We start from the raw sequence: 14372 nt of genomic DNA, 5'->3' as shown, positions 1-14372 counted from the left end.
GATTGTAGAGTATTTGAATTTTTATCTTTTTGAGGAAACTCCATACAGTTCTCCAGAGTGGCTACACCACTTCGCATTCCCAACAACAGTGTAAGAGTGTTCCCTTTCTCCACATTCTCAACAAAATCACTTATTTCCTCAGATATTCATTGTAACCATTCTCTTTTTTATAATTTTTGTTTTGATATTAGTCACCATACAGTTCATCCCCAGTTTTTGATGCAAAGTTCCATGATTCATTATTTGTGTATAACACCCAGTGCACCATGCAATACTTGCCCTCCTTAATACCCATCACTGGCCTATCCCAGTGCCCCACTCCCTCTCCCCTCTGAAGCTCTCAGTTTGTTTCCCATAGTTCATAGCCTCTCATGGTTCATTGCCCCTTATTTTTACCCCCCTTCATTCTTCCCTTCCTTCTCCTACCCATCCTCCTGCTATTTATGTTCCATAAATGAGTGAAACCATATGATAATTGTCTTTCTCTGCTTGACTTATTTCACTTAGCAAAATCTCTTCCAGTCCCATCCATGTTGCTGCAAATGTTGGGAAACCATTCTTTCTGATGGCTGAGTAATATTCCACTGTATATATGGAACACATCTTTTCTTGTTTGTTTGTTTCCTGATTCAGCTTTATTTTTTTATTATAATATTTTTTATTATGTTAGTCACCATACAGTACATCCCTGGTTTTTTATATAAAGTTTGATGATTCATTAGTTGTGTATAACACCCAGTGCACCATGCAATACGTGCCCGCCTTACTACTCAACACCAGCCTATCCCATTCCCCCACCCCCTCCCCTCTGAAGCCCTCAGGTTGTTTCTCAGAGTCCATAGTCTCTCATGCTTCATTCCCCCTTCTGATTACCCCCTTTCTTTATCCCTTTCTTCCCCTAATGATCTTCCTAGTTCTTATGTTACACAGATGAGAGAAATCATATGATAATTGTCTTTCTCTGTGTGACTTATTTCACGTAGCGTTATCTCCTCCAGTGCTATCCATGTTGCAGCAAATGTTGAGAAATCGATCTTTCTGATGGCTGAGTAATATTCCATTGTATATATGGACCACATCTTCTTAATCCAGTCATCTGTTGAAGGGCATCTCGGCTCCTTCCATGATTTAGCTATTGTGGACAATGTTGCTATGAACATTGGGGTGCATATGGCCCTTCAATTCACTATGTCTGTATCTTTGTGGTAAATACATACCCAGGGGTGCAGTTGCTGGATCATAGGATGGCTCAATTTTTAACTTTTTAAGGGACCTCCACACTGTTTCCCAGAGTGACTGTACCAACTTGCATTCCCACCAACAATGAATGAGGGATCCCCTTTTTCCACATTCTGTCCAACAATTGTTGTTTCTTACCTTGTCAATTTTTGCCATTCTAACTGGCGTAAGGTGGTATCTCAGTGTGGTTCCGGTTTGAATTTCCCTGATAGCTAATGATTTTGAACATTTTTTCATGTGTCTGTTAGCCATTTGTATGTCCTCGTTGGAAAAGTGTCTATTCTTACCTTCTGCCCATTTTATGATTAGTTTATTTGTTTCTTGTGTATTGAGTTTGAGAAGTTCTTTGTAGATCTTGGATACGAGTCCTTTATCTGTAGTGTCATTTGCAAATATCTTCTTCCATTCTGTGGGCTGCCTCTTAGTTTTTTTGACGGTTTCCTTGGCTGTGCAGAAGCTTTTGATCTTGATGAAGTCCCACAAGTTCATTTTATCTTTTGTTTCTCTTGCCTTGGAGATGTGTCATGAAAAAAGTTGCTTTGGCCGATGTCATAGAGGTTGCTGCCTATGCTCTCCTCTAGAATTTTGATGGATTCCTGTCTCACATCGAAGTCTTTCATCCATTTGGAGTTTATCTTTGTGTATGGTTTGAGAGAGTGGTCAAGTTTCATTCTTTTGCATGTAGCTGTCCAATTTTCCCAGCACCATTTATTGAAGAGACTGTCTTTTTTCAACTGGATTTTTTTTCCTGCTTTGTGAAAGATCAGTTGCCCAAAGAGCCGAGGGTCCATTTCTGGGTTCTCTATTCTGTTCCTTTGGTCTATGTGTCTGTTTTTGTGCCAGTACCAGGCTGTGTTGGTGATCACAGCTTTGTAGTACAACTTGAAATGCAGCATTGTGATGCCCCCAGCTTTGATTTTCCTTTTCAACACTTCCTTGGCGATTCGTGGCCTTTTCTGGTTCCACACAAATTTAAGGGCTGTTTGTTCCAGTTCTTTGAAAAATGTCATTGGTATTTTGATCAGGATAGCATTGAAAGTGTAGATTGCTCTGGGTACCATGGACATTTTAACTTTGTTAATTCTTCTGATCCATGAGATTGAAATAGTTTTCTATCTTTTTGTGTCTTCTTCAATGTCTTTCAAGAGTGATTTGTAGTTTCTAGAATATAGATCCTTTACATGTCTGGTTAAGTGAATTCCACGATAACGTATGATTTTTGGTGCTATTGTAAATGGTATGGATTCCCTAATTTCTCTTTCTTCAGTCTCATTGTTCGTGTATAGAAATGGAGCTGATTTCTGAGCATTGATTTTTGTATCTCGCCACATTACTGAATTGCTCTATAACTTCTAGTAGCTTGAGTGTGGATTCTTTTGGGTTTTCCATATAGAGTATCATGTCATCTGTGAAAAGAGACAGTTTGAACTTCTTCTTTGACAATTTGGATACCTTTTATTCCTTTTTGTTGTCTGATTGCTGTTGCAAGGTCTTCTAGTACTATGTTGAATAATAATGGTGAGAGTGGGCATCCTTGTCGTGTTCCTGATCTTAAGGGAAAGGCTTCCAGCTTTTCCCCATTGAGAATGATATTTGCGTAGGCTTTTCATTGATGGTTTTTATGAGATTGAGGAATGTCCCCTCCATCCCTACACTCTGAAGGGTTTTAATCAGGAAAGGATGCTGTATTTTGTCAAATGCTTTTTCTGCATCTATTAAGAGGATCATATGATTCTTGACTCTTTTCTTGTTGATATGATCTATCACACTGATTGATATGCGAATGTTGAACCACCCTTGCATCCTAGGGATGAATCCCACTTGGTCATGATGGATAATCTTTTTAATGTCCTGTTGGATCCTATTAGCTAGGATCTTGTTGAGAATTTTGGTGTCCATATTCATCAGGGAAATTGGTCTGTAATTCTCCTTTTGATGGGGTCTTTGCCTGATTTGGGGATCAAGGTAATATTGGCCTCATAGAATGAGTTTGGTAGTTTTCCATCTGTTTCTATTTTTTATAATAATTTTTTATTATGTTATGTTAGTCACCATACAGTACATCCCTAGTTTTTGATGTAATGTTCCATGATTCATTACTCGCGTATAACACCCAGTGCTCCACGCAGTATGTGCCCTCCTTAATACCCATCACCAGCCTATCCCATTCCCCCACCCCTCTCACCTCCGAGGTCCTCAGTTTGTTTCCCAGAGTCCATAGTCTCTCATAGTTCATTCCCCCTTCTGTTTACCCCCCCTTCATTCTTCTCTTTCTTCTCCTACTGATCTTCCTATTCCTTATGTTCCATAAATGAGTGAAACAATATGATAATTACGTTTCTCTGCTTGACTTATTTCACTTAGCATTATCTCCTCCAGGCCTGTCCATGTTGCGGCAAATGTTGTGAAATTGTTCTTTTTGATTGTAGCCCAGATTCTTAACCAGACACACTGTGAGGCATGGACTTTAGGGGATGAATCTGGGTGTGGTCTTTGCATGCTGCCAGCTCTCCCTAAACTCACTGTACCCATTTGCTAGGACCGCCATAACAAAGGACCACGAATCAGATGAGAAATTTATTGTCTTACTGTTCTGGGGGCCAGAAGTCTGAGATCAGGTGTCTGCAGGTTTGGGTCCTTCTGGGGACTGTGAGGGAGGATCCATTCTATGCTTCTGTCCTGGCTTCTGGGGGTTTGGGGCAATCTCTGGCATTCCTTGGCTTGTGGAGCCATCACCTTCATCCCTGCCTGCATGTCTCCCTGTGTGTGTGTGTGTGTGTGTGTGTGTGTGTGTCCAAATTCTCCCTTTATTTTAATGTTTTTTATTATATTGTGTTAGTCACCATACAGTACATCCCTGATTTCTGATGAAAAGTTCGAGGATTCACTAGTTGTGTATAACACCCAGTGCACCATGCAATACATGCCCTCCTTACTACCCATCACCAGTCTATCCCATTCCCCCACCCCCTCCCCTCTGAAGCCCTCAGTTTGTTTCTCAGAGTCCACAGTCTCTCATGCTTCATTCCCCCTTCTGATTACCCCCCTTTCTTTATCCCTTTCTTCCCCTACCGATCTTCCTAGTTCTTATGTTCAATAGATGAGAGAAATCATTTGATAATTGTCTTTCTCTGCTTGACTTATTTCACTTAGCATTAGGTTTGTATTTTTTGAAGTAGCTTTAGAAGAATAGGTATTATTTCTTCTTTGAATGTTTATTAGAATACCCCGAAGAATCAATTAGGACCTGGAGTTTTGTTTTTTAGAAGGTTTTTAATCGCTGTTTTAATCTCTTCATAATTAATTGGTCTGTTTAAAAAATCAATTTCTTCCTTTTTCAGTCTTGGTAGTTTATAGGTATCCAAGAAGGCCTCCATCTCTCCCAGGTTTCTTAATTTATTGGCATAAAGCTGTTGATAAAAGTTTTGAATAATCCTTCCTATTTCATTGGTGTTGGTTGTGACCTCTCCCTTTTCATTCATAATTTTATTAATTTGGTTCCTTTCTCTATTCTTTTGGATAAGTCTTGCCAGTGGCTTGTCTATTTTTTTTTATTCTTTCAAAGAACCAGCTTCTAGTTCTGTTGATCTGCTCTACTGTGCTCCTGGTTTCTAATTCATGGATATCTGCTCTAATCTTGATCAATTGCTTTCTCATGAGTGGATTAGTCCTGTTCTTCTGTTGCTGTTCCAGCTTCTTGAGATGAGAATATAAAAACTGTATTTTAGATTTTTCTATTCTTTTGATTGAGGCTTGGATAGCTCTGTATTTCCCCCTTAAGAATGCCTTTGCAGTATCTCATGGGTTTTGGACCATTGCGTTTTCATTCTCATTGATCTCCATAAATTGTTTAAATTGATTTTTGATTTCCTGGTTTATCGAATCATTCTTGAGCACAATGGTTCTTAGTCTCCAAGTGTTTGAGTTTCTTCCAAATTTTCCTTGTGATTGAGTTCTAATTTCAAAGCATTGTGGTCTGAGAATATGCAGGGAATAATTTCAGTCTTTTGGTATCGGTTGAGACCTGTTTTGTGACCCAGAGCATGGTCTATTCTTGAGAATGCTCCATGGGCATCAGAACAGAATGAGTATTCTTTTGTTCTGGGGTGTAGTGTTATATATATATCTTTGATGTCCAACTCATTGAGTATGGCATTCAGCTCTCTTATTTATTTGTTGATTTTCTGCTTAGGTGATCTATATATTGCTGATTGTGGATTGTTGATGTCCCCTACTATTAATATATTTTTATCTATATGTCTCTTTATTGTGGTTAAGAGTTGGCTTGTGTATCTTGCTGCTCCCCTGTTGGGGCATAGATATTTATAATTGTCATATCCACTTGTTGGATACATCCTTTAAGACTAATATAGTCCCCTTCTGTGTCTCTAACTATAGTCTTTAGTTTAAAATCCAATCTATTTGATATGAGAATTGCTACCCCAGCTTTCTTTTGAGGTCCATTGGCATGAACGATGGTATTCCATCCCTTTACTTTCAGTCTAGATGTATATTTAGGCTCAAAATGAGTCTCTTGTAGACAGCAAATGGATGGGTCATGTCTTTTTATCCAATCTGCAACCCTGTGGCAATTTATGGGAGCATTTAGTCATTCACATTGAGAGTGATTATTAAGAGATATGATTTTAATGATGCCATGTTGTCTATAGAGTCTTTGTTTCTATAGAGTGTGATTTTCTGTTCTGTATCACTCTTGGGGCCTTTTTCCTTTCATAGAACCCCCCTTAATATCTCCTGTAGGGCTGGTTTTGTGGTTATGAAATTGGTCAATGACAGGCGATTCTGGAAGGTCTTTATTTCTCCATCAGTTCTGAATGACAGCCTTGCTGGATAAAGGATCCTTGGCTGCATGTTTTTCTCTGAAAGACCTTTAAAGATGCCCCCCCCCCAGCCCTTTCTCTCTTTCCAGGTCTGTGTAGACAGGTCTGACGTAATTCTGATACCTTTGCCTTTGTACGTGAGAAATTTCTTTGCCCTGGCTGCTTTCAATACTGTATCCTTGGATCTAATATTTGTGACGTGGTGTAGGTTTGTCATGTTTGAGCTTGGGAGGGGTCCTCTCTGCCTCTTGGACACGAATGTTTGTTTCCCTTGCTAGATTAGGGAAGTTTTCAGCTACAATTTGTTCAAATATGTCTTCTAGACCTCTGTTTTTCTCCACCCCCTCTGGGATGCCAATGATTCTGACATTGGAACATTTCATTGAGTCAGTAATCTCCTGTAATCTACATTCTTGAGATTGGATTTTTTTGAGCCGAGTTTCTGTTTTAGCTTTCTCTTCTACTAACCCATCCTCCAATTCACCAATTCGTCTTCTGCCTCATTCACCCTGGCCATCAGAGCATCTAGTTTTGACTGCATGTAATTCATAGTATTTTTAATTTCTGCCAGATTTGCTCTCATTTTTGCCCTTACAGATTCTATATTCTCTTTAATATTTTTTTCAAGTCTACACATCATCTTGACCATTGTTACTCTGAACTCCATTTCTGATAATTTGGTTATATCCATATCCATTATTTCTGTGTCAGAGGCTACAGACTCATTGTCTTTTCTTTGCTTGGGGGGGGGATTTCTCCTTCTCATCATTCTGATGAGGAGAGGTTGCGGGGTTGTCTAGAGCCCAAATTATTGACCAGGACCCATGCAGTGTGCACTTGTTTTATAGGGACCTTAGGGATGTGGGCTTCCTGATTTTTCAGCCTGCCTTCTGGGGGAGGGGCCTGCCATGCTGATACTCTGGAAACCCTGTTTGTGTAGAGTCTTTGTGTCTTCTGCGAGGGGGGATGGGGATGGGCACACTGTGAGGAGATATTTCCAGGCTTTTGTTCTCTGGCGGCTTTCCCTGGCAGTTTGCTGTGCCTCTTCTGAGAGAGTAGCAGTAGCTGAATCCCAGCCTCTGTCTCAGAACAGAGGGATCGCAGTCCACTCTCCACTGAGCTCCTCTGGCCACTCTAACTCTGCTTCTGTTGGTGCTACTAAACCCTGCAGTGTCCCGGGATGTGTGCCCCACAGCCGGCGTCCCAGCCCTCACTTCCAGGGCTGGCACCTCTCTGTCTTTTATGTTTCTAACACCACCAGCTGCCAGCCATCAGCCGCCCCCATGCACTCTGGAGCTCCATTTCAATGTGGTTCACGCACACTCCGGAGCTCTGGTTTTCAGTCTGGTCCCGCATGTTTCCCAGCTCAGGGTCTCAGTCTGCTCTCTTGCAGGTGCCGGTCTGCGAGTCAGCCAACTCCCCAGTGCAGGTGGCTGCCACTTCCCAGTGCCCGAGCGCAGAGTCTCCCTCCCCCTTCCGTTTATCTTCCGATATCTGTGCGAGGATTCACGGCTCCCCGCTTCTTACCTCAATACTCAGTGCTGTAGATGTTCATCTGTAGAGATCCAGATGTATCTTCCTTCATCTCAGGCTGATTCCGTGGGTGTTCAGGATGATCTGGTACCTATCCAGCTCAACTCAGGGGACCAGCTGAAAAAGGGGACCTCTACTCCTCCCCCATCTTAACTCCCTCGGAAAACATCTTCATAATCCAGTCATCTGCTGAAAGGCATCTCGGCTCCTTCCACAATTTAGCTATTGTGGACAATGCTGCTATGAACATTGGGGTGCATATGGCCCTTCTCTTCACTACATATGTATCTTTGGGGTAAATACCCAGTAGTGCAGTGGCTGGATGATAGGGGAGCTCTATTTTTAACTTTTTAAGGGACCTCCACACTGTTTTCCAAAGTGGCTGTACCAACTTGCATTCCCACCAACAGTGTAAGAGGGATCCCCTTTCTCCACATCCTCTCCAACATTTGTTGTTTCTTGCCTTGTCAATTTTTGCCATTCTAGTTGGCGTAAAGTGGTATCTCAGTGTGGTTTTAATTTGAATTTCCCTGATGGCTAATGATTTTGAACATTTTTTCATGTGTCCGTTAGCCATTTATGTCTTTTTTGGAGATGTGTCTGTTCATATCTCCTATGTTTTTTTCTTTTATTGGAGCATTTAAGCCATTTACATTTAGGGTAATTATTGATAGATATGTACTTACTGACATTTTGTTAATTGTTTTCTGGTTGTTTTTGTAGCCTTTCTCAGTTCCTTTCTTCTTCTCTTGCTATCTTTCTTTGTGATTGATGCATTTCTGTAATGCTTTCATTCTCTCTTTTTAGGTATGTTTATAGGTTTGTGGTTGCGACAATGTCTATGTATAACATCTCAAGTGTATAGCAGTATATATTGTTGATGGTATTTTAGGTTCAAGCACATTCTAAAAAATACTGTTTTTACTCCCCCCTCTATGTTTTATGTATATTCTGTCATATATCTATCCTTTTATTCATAATTTTCTTATGTTGAATTATAACCTTTTCTTTTCCACTTTAAAAAGTCTCTTTAGGGCCACCTGGCTGACTTAGTTAGTAGGGAACACAGCTCTTGACCTCAGAATCATGAGTTCAAACCCTACATTGGGCGTAGAGCTTACTTCCAAAAAAAAAAAAAACCAAAAAAACGAAATCCCTTTAACATTTCTTATGAGGCTATTTTAGTGATAATACCCTCTCTTAACTTTTGTTTGTCTGAAAATCTTTTTATGTTTTCTCCAATTCTGAATGTTAACCTTGTGGGGTAGAGTAATCTTGGTTGTAAGTTTCTTCCTTGCAGCACTTTGAATATATCATGCCAATCCCTTTTGGCTTGCAAAGTTATTGTTGAGAAATGAACTGATATCCTTATTGGGTTTCTTCTGTATGCAACATTTGCCTCTCTCTTGCTGCTTTCAAAATTCTCCTTATCTTTAAACTTTGATCTTTTAATTATTATGTTTTGTGGTATAAACTTCCCTGAGTTCCTCTTGTTTGTAACCCTCTGTGTTTCTTGAGCCTGGATGTTTATTTTCTTCCCTAGGTTAGGGAAATTTTTCACTATTCTTTCTTCAAATAAGTTTTCTTCCCCTTTCTCTGACTTCTTCTTCTGGGCCCCTAAAATAAGAATGTTTGTTTGTTTAATGTTGTCCAAAAGGCACCTTAAGCTATCCTCATTTTTAAATTCAGATTTTTTTTTTAAATTCCAGTATAGTTAACATATGGTATATTAGTTTCAGGTGTACAATGTAGTGATTCAAAAGCTGTCCTCATTTCTTAGTTTCTTCCCTCTTTTTTTGGTGTTCAGCTTGTGTTCTTTCCATTACCTGTCTTGCATATAGTTGAAATGTCTTTCTGTATTCTCTAAGCTATTGTTGATACCCTGTAGTGTATTCAGTTATTGAATTCTTCAAATCTGATTGGTTCCTTTTTAATATTTTCTATCTCTTTATTGAAGGTCTCACTAAATTTTTGCACTCTTCTCTTCAGCGTAGTGAGCATAGTCACAATCATTACTTTAAACTTTTTTTCAGTTTGCTTATCTGAATTTCATTCAGTTCTTTTTTTTTAATGTTTTTTTATTATATTATATTAGTCACCATACAGTACATCCCTGGTTTTTTATGTAAAGTTCGATGATTCATTAGTTGCGTATAACACCCAGTGCACCATGCAATACGTGCCCGCCTTACTACCCATCACCAGTCTATCCCATTCCCCCACCCCCTCCCCTCTGAAACCCTCAGTTTGTTTCTCAGAGTCCATAGTCTCTCATGCTTCATTCCTCCTTCTGATTACCCCCCTTTTTTTTAGAACATAAAAATTTTATTTCAGTATTTTCTTTTTTTTTATGATTTTTTATTATATTATGTTAGTCACCATACAGTACATCCCCGGTTTCCGATGTAAGGCTCGATGATTCATTAGTTGTGTATAACACCCAGTGCACCATGCAATATGTGCCCTCCTTACTACCCATCACCGGCCTATCCCATTCCCCCAGTGCCGTCCATGTTGCAGCAAATGTTAAGAAATTATTCTTTTTGATAGCTGAGTAATATTCCATTGTATATATGGACCACAACTTCTTAATCCAGTCATCTGTTGAAGGGCATCTCGGCTCCTTCCACGATTTAGCTATTGTGGACAATGCTGCTATGAACATTGGGGTGCATATGGCCCTTCCCTTCACTATGTCTGTATCTTTGGGGTAAATACCCAGTAGTGCAATGGCTGGGTCATAGGGTAGCTCAATTTTTAACTTTTTAAGGGACCTCCACACTGTTTTCCAGAGTGGCTGTACCACCTTGCATTCATACCTCATTCAGTTCTTTTTGAAGTTTTGTCTTATTTTTTTCTTTGGGAGCATGTTCCTTTGTCTCCTCATTGTACTTGATTTTCTGTGTGTTTTTATGGATTAGGAAGAACAGCTAGTTCTCTTAAACTTGAAGGAATGATATTGTGTATTGTCCTCTATGTAGACTCTGTGTTTTTAATGACTTTCACTGCCTGACCAGAGTTGTGGCTGGTATAGGCTGGGGTTCACTGGCACTCCAGTCTATAGCTTCTTTGGTTGGATGGCTGAAGCTGAAGTAAGCATGGCATGAGGTCTCCCTGAGGCTCTTTGTTCAGGAGTACCCTGACATGACTGCTAAACCTGAAGTTGGTGCAAGCCAAGGGGTCCCTGGGCTCTCCATGCAGCAGGAGAGCTGAAGCTGAAGTGGATGCAAGCCATCGTGTCCTGGGACTCTCTACACTGAGGGCACTTTGGCAGGACAAATGAAACTACAACGGATGCAAGGTAGGTGTCCCAGGGTGCTTAGAATAGGGGGTTCCTTCGCCAGGCAACTGATGCCAAGACCAGCCTGGGCAGAGGTATTATAGGTTACTCCATGCGAGGGGTGCCCTTGTTTGTTTGGAACCATGGCAGGGGTTTCCAGGGTACTCTGCATAGGGACAACCTGGCAGGGCTGCTGGATCTGAAGTAGATGTCACCCAGAAGGTCTGAGTGCTCTGCATTGAGGGTGCCTTAGCAAGTCTTCTGAAGCCAAAGTGATGTGGGCCTGGAGTGTTCCAGGGTTCTTTATGTCTGTGTCACCTTGGTGCAAAGGATGGAGCTGTAGTGAGCACTAATCAGGGGTGTCCCAGTGTACATGGCCCTCTGGCCACTTTTGCTGGATATGTAGGTCTGTTGTGGGTGAAGGGCCTAAGCACTGAGGTGGCAGGCTGGTTGGAGTGCCCAGCCTCTGTTCTTATTTACATTATTAATATAAAGGGGGAGTGTAAACTGTGTCTTTAGCTCAACCCACCAGAAGAGAGTTCTAACAGCTTCCTCATCATCTGACGGAGTTCCAGGGCTAGCTTTTTTATATGCTAGTTGCTCTCAATTTGCAGCTTTTTATTCTATGCCCCAGCATGTTCAGGTCCAGTGTGGACTAGGTATTGGGGGTTTACTGAAGTAGAAAACCAGCTATGGTGTCCAGACCATGTTTTGGTCTGCACTTTTGAAGGTAAACTGTGCCACTCACCAATCCCTCTGCCTCAGAGAGAGTCCCAGCAGTTCCTCAGCCATTTGGCAGAGTTCTAAGGCTGGATCTTTTATAAACTACTTGCTCTTTTAAACTGTGGCTTTCTTTTTGTGCCCAAGGACAGATGAATCTGCTCCCGGTTCCTCAGTACTGTCTTTTCCCCAGTACATAGTATCAGGGTTGGTGGTTCCCATAGTTACTATCAGGGTTGGTGGTTCCCATTGTTACTATGTCTCCATCTCTCTTGCTGTTCTCTTTTGCCATTCTCTCTGTTTTTAGTTGTGCAGAAGCTATTCAGTCAGCCCTCAGTTCTTCTTTAGGAGTAATTGCTCTATAAATAGGTGTAACTTGGAGTGTTCCATGATGAAAGTGAGTTCAGGGTCTTCGTGCATCACTATGTTGGAAGGAACCTCCAACACTTAGCTTTTTTTTTTTTTGTCTTTTGATGCTAGCCATTCTCACTGGTGTGAGGTGGTATCTCATTGTGGCTTTGATTGGCATTCTCCTGATGATTAGTGATGTTGAGCACCTTTTCATTTGTCTGTGGGCCATCTGTATGTCTTCTTTGGAAAAAAGTCTATTCTGGTCCTCTGCCTATTTTTTTCATTGGCTTATTTGCATTTTTTGGTGTCATTATGTAAGTTCTTTATATATTTTGTATATTAATCTTTTATTGGATATATTATTTGCAAATATCTTTTCCCATTCTGTAGGTTATCTTCTTGTTTGTTGATGGTTTTCTTTGCTGTGAAGAAGCTTTTCATTTGGTGTGGTACCAATAGTTTATTTTTGCTTTCATTTCCCTTGCCCAATGAGACATACCCATAAATATGCTCCCAAGGGTGATGTCCAAAAAAATGACTGCCTATGTTTGCTTTTAGGAGTTTCATGGTTTCAGGTCCTACATTTAGGTCTTTAACCCATTTTGAGTTTATTTTTGTTTTATTTTGTTTTATTTTTATTTATTTATTTTTATAATAATTTTTTATTATGTTAGTCACCATACAGCATATTCTTACTTTAAAATGTAGTGTTCCGTGATTCATTATTTGCATATAACACCCAGTGCTCCATGCAATATGTGCCCTCCTAAATAACTATCACTGGCCTATCCTAATCCCCCACCCCCTCCCCTCTGAAGCTGAGTGTATTTTTGTATATGGTATAAGAAAGTGGTCATTACTATCTTTTGCATGCCTCAGTTTGCATTCCCACCAAAAGTGCATGAGGGTTCATTTTTCTCCACATCCTTTCCAACACTTACTGTTTCTTATGTTTTTTTAATTTTATTTTAGCCATTCTGACAGTTGTGAGGTGATATTGTTGTTTAGATTTCCATTTCCCTGAGGATGAGTGGTGAATATTATTGTGAATGTATTATTGGATTTGGTTTGCTAATATTTTGTTAAGGTCGTTTGCGTGTGTTTTCATGAGGGATATTGGGCTTAGTTTTCTTTCTTTTTTTCTTTTTTCTTTTTTTGTCTGTTTTAGTATCAAGGTAATGCTGGTCTCATAGACGAAATTTGGAAGTTTTCCTTTTTCTTCTGTTTTTTGGAATAATTTGAAAAGAATAGCCCTCTGGTGACCATGAGTGTGTTCTCTAGAGTTAAGAGTCTGTTTCTTGGAATCAGCCTGAGACACAGGAAGATACATCTGGATCTCTACAAATGAACATCTCCAGCGCTGAGTATTGAGGTACAAAGCGGGGAGCCATGAAACCGCGCACAGATATCAGAAGATAAACGGAAGGGGGAGGGAGCCGCCATTTTCGGGTGCTGGGAAGCGGTAGCCACCTGCACGGGGGAGTGGACAGACACGCGGAAGGGACCCGCGAGAAAACAGACTGCGACCGTGAGCAGGGAGCGCGCCCCACCAGAATTCTCACAGAACTCTGGTGTGCTCACTGGATCCAGACTGTGACCAGGAGATCTGGGAGCGTGCGGGAGCGGCTGGCAGCTAGTGCCTGGCAGTGTTAGAAACACAAAGGACAGAGAAGCACCAGCCCTGGAAGTGAGGGCTGGAAAGCCGGGTGTGGGGTGCACATCCTGGGACGCTACAGGGTTGAACAGCACCAACAGAAACAGAGTTAAAGTGGCCAGAACATCAGTGGAGAATGGTCCATGATCCCTCTGTTCTGAGACAGAGGCTGAGATTCGGCCACTGCTGCTCTGACTTTCAGAAGAGGCACAGCAAACCGCCAGCGAAAGCCGCCAGAGAAAAAAAGCCTGGAAACACTGGCTCACAGGGTGCCCATTCCCATCCCCCCTCTCAGGAGACACGGAGACCCTACCCAAACATGGTTGCCTGAGTATTGGCGCGGCAGGCCCCTCCACCAGAAGGCAGGCTGAAAAATCAAGAATCCCACATCCCTAAGATCCCTATAAAACAAGGATGCGCGGCCTGAGTCCTGGTCAATAATTTGGGCTCTGGGCAACCCCGCAACCTCTCCTCATCAGAATGATGAGAAGGAGAAATCCCCCCCCAGCAAAGAAAAGACAATGAGACTGTTGCATCTGCCACAGAACTAGTGGATATGGATGTAACCATATTTTCAGAAATGGAATTCAGAGTAACAATGGTCAAGGTGATGTATAGACTTGAAAAAAATATTAACGAAAATGTTAATGAGAATATAGAATCTCTAAGGGCAGAAATGAGAGCAAATCTGGCAGAAATTAAAAATTTTATGAGCCAAATGCAGTCAAAACTAGAAACTCTGACGGCCAGGGTT

Source organism: Ursus maritimus (genome assembly GCF_017311325.1).
Source record: "Ursus maritimus isolate PB19 chromosome X unlocalized genomic scaffold, ASM1731132v1 scaffold_X1, whole genome shotgun sequence".
Lineage (NCBI taxonomy): Eukaryota > Metazoa > Chordata > Mammalia > Carnivora > Ursidae > Ursus > Ursus maritimus.
This window is presented reverse-complemented; position numbering follows the sequence as displayed.